At 37.3% G+C, this 5,568-nt stretch overlaps 1 long non-coding RNA gene across 1 annotated transcript in view; it reads right to left on the bottom strand.

The window, feature by feature from the left end:
* LOC116696226 (uncharacterized) overlaps positions 1-5,568 on the bottom strand; it is a 25,204-nt gene that overhangs the window by 11,984 nt on the left and 7,652 nt on the right. Inside the window, exon 2 of the long non-coding RNA XR_004333661.1 lies at positions 2,361-2,367. This is a non-coding gene — a long non-coding RNA (uncharacterized LOC116696226). The remainder of the gene's footprint in view (positions 1-2,360; positions 2,368-5,568) is intronic.

Below are 5,568 nucleotides of genomic sequence, written 5' to 3'. Positions count from 1 at the left end.
TATTTGTGTTAAAATGTAAGGAGTAAAAGTAAAAAGTTGCTACAAAAATAAATGGTAAAGTAAAAAAAAGTAAAGTAAAAATATCTGAAAAATCTACTTAAGTACAGTAACAAAGTATTTTTACTTCATTACTTTCCATCTCTGCTGAATTGGGAATCACTTTGTAAATACTGTTTCAATATGAGCTCTTTTTTTAATCATCCTTTTTGATGTTAATGATGATTAATAATGATGATTGAGATTTTACTGCAACAATACAGATTATGTGATTAATGAGTGGTTTGAATGCTGCTGTGCGTATTAACAGCTGCTCTGGCACATTGTAAAACATGTTTATATGACACAGTTGGTGAAATTGCACTTTCTTTACCACATTTTTCATTGACAGGTCTTAGCGGGCACAAATATCGATATTGTCACGGCACAACCAACCCTGGGACTGCTCACTCTTGTTGTGTCTGGGTTTTACAACAGAACTTGGTTGTGCTTGCACATTTGATACTAGGAGCTAACTAGGCTAACTGCTAGGCCACCCAGGTAGAACAACAGTTAGGCCATAGGTTTGACGCCTACTTGCTGCTCTGCGGCACGCTGCTCCTTTGGCTCAGTCTCTTCCTTCGTCAAACAATACAGCCTCCCACAACGTTTTCCCTCGATTGACCGTTCATTTGTTAAACAATTACAGACGCCGACAAAATAGTACAAGGTATTACCTCTGCAGTGTGCCCAAACTTTAAAATTGACACATTAAAACAACTTATTACCTGGGGTGCCCCACTGTATGTTGGGCATAATAGCCCTGGGCTATGTAGCATCAGTGTGCTGTGATTTCTCATGCCTCAGCCCAGATTCATCGACAAACACTTTGAGCACATTTCCCTTCAGGCCAAGCAGCAGAAACAATGTGTTGTTATAGATTTGATATAGCAGCAGCATTGATATCTTCTCCAAGAAACAAACAGCTCAATGTAGAGCTTGGAGGAGTGTTTTGGTGCAGCTCTTTGTCCTACAGATTGACAGAAGACCGAAGACAAATGCTCTGCAGAATCTATTACTGCAGTAACTGCTAATCATAGATGACTCACTCAGACAGCGCCGCATTCAAAGCCAACATAAGGATCACATGTCGCTGATGCTCCTACCAACATGCACACAAAGAGAACAGCACATGGACGTGCAGTGTAGTAGTACTCTTGTGCTTATAGCAACAAGTCAAAATCTGAGTTTGAACAGGTGACCTATTTGTTACGTGTATTTTTGTCTGTGAACCACTTCAGTTTGGTGTGTTGCTTTTACAGTAACATACTGGGACTCTACCGTTATACTTAGACAGCAAGGACACAACATTATCTATCTTGAACTTGTTTCATCTTGTAATGCAAAAGTTATTTGCATTAAATTATCTCTTTCTTGTTTGACACTACAATTTGACACTATCTTCTATAAATCTTGCTTCGTCATTTTAGAGTAATGATGAAGGTATTTTTTGGAGACAAGACCAATACCAAAAAAAGTTGGAAATATTTTTGTACAATTATAGGTATGATGATTGAATTTTATTTTCACTGTTGGTAATTTAAAATAGCACTTCTCAAATTTGTTACATCCCTTAATTTCTTTATTTGACTTGTGGGGGGAGGAAGGTTCATCTAAAGGAGTGCTGGCTCATTGCCATCATCGCTATTCTCAGAGAAAAACACTGACTCCTGCATCATACACATGGCAGGTTTAACCTCAAGACTTGAGTCTCTCCAAATCCATTTTTGAAAGCTCTCCGTCTGACACCCACACATTCAGTAAGTATATGTCAAACTTTTCGTTATTTGGGCAATGTAAGATTTGTATTGCCTCCTGTACCATCAGATAGAGTAACAGGTGAAGGCATTACAAAAACAATGTGAGCTCCTGACGTTTGTATTAGTATGAAAAAGCAGCTTATTAAGGCGGATTCCTTTCTTCACTCAGTACTCACAACAGTTTTTGATAATAAAAAATAAATAAATAATGTAGCTCAGCGTAAATTCTTTCAGGAAGACCTAATTATTAATCGATGCACTCCTAAATCAATTCAGCTGTTATCCAAATAAATATATATTTTATCATGCATGTATAACTGTTGCATTTTTGCAACTAGTCTCTCCTGATTGAAATGTATCTCAGTTTAAATCCTTTCAGGAGGACCTCACTCTTAATCAATGCTCTACCAAACTCGAATCAGCTTTTGGAGGCGTTCACATTCCTGCTAAACCAATCAGAATCGTGCACAAATGGCAAGGGCCAATCACAGAGTCACAACCCTGCTTTCAATAATCATTTCTCTCTTTGCTATTCAGCTGTCGTTGCAGGCAAAGAAGTGCAACCCTCCACCTCCCCTTCCACCTCCAGTCATCTACTCCAGCTGACCGGTCCAGAGCCTCCGTCGGTCTGGTCTTCGGGCTCCTTCGTCGCCACCACCAGTGTCTACATTCATCAGACCGGGGGTCTGATGGTTCTCTACCCTTATATACTGTACATATCCGAAGGGTTCGTATAGCGATGGAGTCTAATCGCCAAAGACTTCGTACATTTTATTGAGCTGTACAATAAATCTTATTTGCGGATCTGCAAACTTGTCTGCAAACTGATTGAAATAATGTTTTAGTAGGTTTTGGCAGTAGGCTACAACATATTTGATCTAGTTTATTTTCTATATTTAATTTTTGATCTAATTTGGCCAAAAATCATTGAGATTATGATGGTTGCCAAAATCTAGGAGCCCTAACCGCTGACTCACCTTTACTCAGTGAATATGCATTAAAGTTTTTCATGCCACACTGCCACAAAAGCTGCTGAACTCTTATCATTTCCTGACAAACAATGAATGCTGATGCTCATGTGCAAAATACTTCCATGTGCCTCTGGATTCTGTGGTTTTAAGGATCCAGAAAGTAAAAACATGCTAAAGGAGAGCTTCTTAAAAGAAGGAAAGATCTGCCTTAACTAACCACAAACATTTTATAGCCACCATTTAATTATATAGAGGGGTTAGTATTTCATGCTCGAAAGATTGATTTACACACACATGATTTTTTTCACATTTGAACACTACAGATAAAAAGGACTTTTCTCTCTGTGTCTTTTTCAATATGATCCTATCTTACACCCAAACTTGTGCATATGCATAAAAACGACAAATTACCATGCACTCATACACAGCACCGGGGCCACCATCTGTGGTCCTCCGAGATTGTTCTGTTTTCCACCTCTAAGTGTCAGAACAGCTGTAACTTGTAAACAAGAGGGAAGATTATGATGACAGCAGAGGGTTCTTTTGTGAATCACCAACAGATGAAACATCAGCCAAAATGACATAGCTTGGAATTGGGCCACTGAGTGTCAACATAATTTCTGTGGCTCATTAGTTTAAATAAACTGCCGGTCTGAATCATGTGTGTGATTTTAAACGCATCGTATACACACAGATTTGATGCTCTTATACAAGCTGACATTCACTAATGGCAACAATAGAACAACCTGAAATCTGTAGATCAACATTATTACTAACAACTACTTAAAGAAATAGGCATTTTGGGAAATACATATCACCTTTGTTGTTGAGAGTCGGATGAGAAGATTGATGCCTGTATAAATAAATTAATACTAAAAAAATATAAGGAATCTACGAGTCTATAAGTTAGGCAGTTGAAAGCTGGCAAAATCTCTATTTAGCAGGAATTAGGCTACTAAGTAGTTAAATGCATGTATTATATTTTACTGATATATTATATATATATATATATACACACAGTATCTATCTATCTATATCTATATATATATATATATATATATATAAACTATCCTATATTTCTGTGAATTCTACTTTTGGGTGCATTATTTTCCCACTTTTAACAGTTTACATGTCTTAATGATTTTTCATTCATGCGTAAAGCACTAAGAAATTCAAGAACTATGAATATTACTCTTTTGGCGCTTAATAATAATAATGTCTGTGCTTACAGGGGTGCAACAATGTGATGCAAGTACACAGTGTATACAGTGTAAAAGATGGATTTGAGAGGTGTGTCACAAACCACACATATCACACCATCTCATAATGAGCAGACAGTGAGATATATGAACAAACTGTCTGAAGAGCTACACCTAGACATATTACAGCCATTTATTCACAGGATATGGAATCACAATGCCTTCTGGGGGGATGCAAACTGTGAAAAATGGCCAGTAGGCTGACCCACATAATAAATGGCTCTACCTAGCAATAATTAGGTCTCTGTGTCGCCCTACTTCAAAGTCCATAGAGAGAAATGTCCATGTTAATGTTAATCTTGTATTCAGACGCAGAATCTGATTTAAAATCTGAGGTGGCAAACTGTTCTTAAGATGGGGTGAGTTTGATTGAATGTGTCCCAAATGCAGAGGAGTTCAATCATTTTGTGTACCGTATGTGTAAAAGAAGTAATTTCTTGAAATGAAACATCAGTTATTGAAATTTGTGTCATTACACTTGAATCAGCAATTCATGAGCATCAATTACAGTAGCAATTTGAGTTAATTAGTTCCGTTTAATTAATAATTCACTCACTCAATGATGTTACAGGCTGTTGTGGCTACTTAAGTCAGTCAAGTCAATTCAAGTGTCACTGTAGCACCATGCTACTCAATTCCCTCATATTAACATTGTTAAGTTATCACATTCATTTGTTGTGCACACTCATTTCATACAGCAATCAATGTTAAATTGGAAAATCTTTTAGAGGTGGAATATAGCATTAGTTCTGACAGAACACTGAATTGGTGCTAGCATTAACTACATCATCTGCTTTATTCATGCTTCGCCATCAGTGGCTCATTCATCAGCTGCTTGGCTAAAATCAATACAGCATAGTGTCGCAATGTTTACATTGGCAAAACTGTAATAATACACAGACGCAGAGTATCGATCTATTATTATGTACAGTGGGTTGCGAATGTTTGGGCACCCCAGGTAAAAAGTTGTATCAATGTGCATAAAGAAGCCAGAAAAGATGGACAAATCTCTCAAAGGTATCAAATGACAAATTAGACATTTGTATAATATGTCACAAAAAGTTAGATTTACACTTTCAAAATAACAGAAAACTAAAAAATGGCATCTGCAAAAGTTTGGGCACCCTGCAGAGTTAATACCTTGTACTGCCCTCTTTGGCAAGTATCACAGCTTGTAAACACTTCTTGTAGAAAGCCAAGAGTCTGTCAATTCTTGTTTGAGGTATCTTCGCCCATTCGTCCTTCCAAAAGTCTTCCAGTTCTTTGAGATTTCTGGGCTGTCTGTTACGCACTGCTCTTTTAAGGTCTATTTATAGATTTTCAATTACGTTGAGGTCGAGAGATTGTGAAGGCCATGGCAAAACCTTCACTTTATGCCTCTTGATGTAATCCACTGTAGATTTTGAGGTGTGTTTGGGATCATTATCCATTTGTAGAAGCCTTTCTTTAGCTTTAGCTTTTTCACAGATGGCATCAAGTTAACTTCCAAAATTTGCTGAAATTTTATTGAATCCATTTTTCCTTCTACTCGTGAAATGTTCC

The sequence above is a fragment of the Etheostoma spectabile genome, chromosome 9, assembly GCF_008692095.1.
Source record: "Etheostoma spectabile isolate EspeVRDwgs_2016 chromosome 9, UIUC_Espe_1.0, whole genome shotgun sequence".
Taxonomy (NCBI): domain Eukaryota; kingdom Metazoa; phylum Chordata; class Actinopteri; order Perciformes; family Percidae; genus Etheostoma; species Etheostoma spectabile.
The sequence above is the reverse complement of the archived record's forward strand: the minus strand, read 5'-3'. Positions and strand labels throughout refer to the sequence as shown.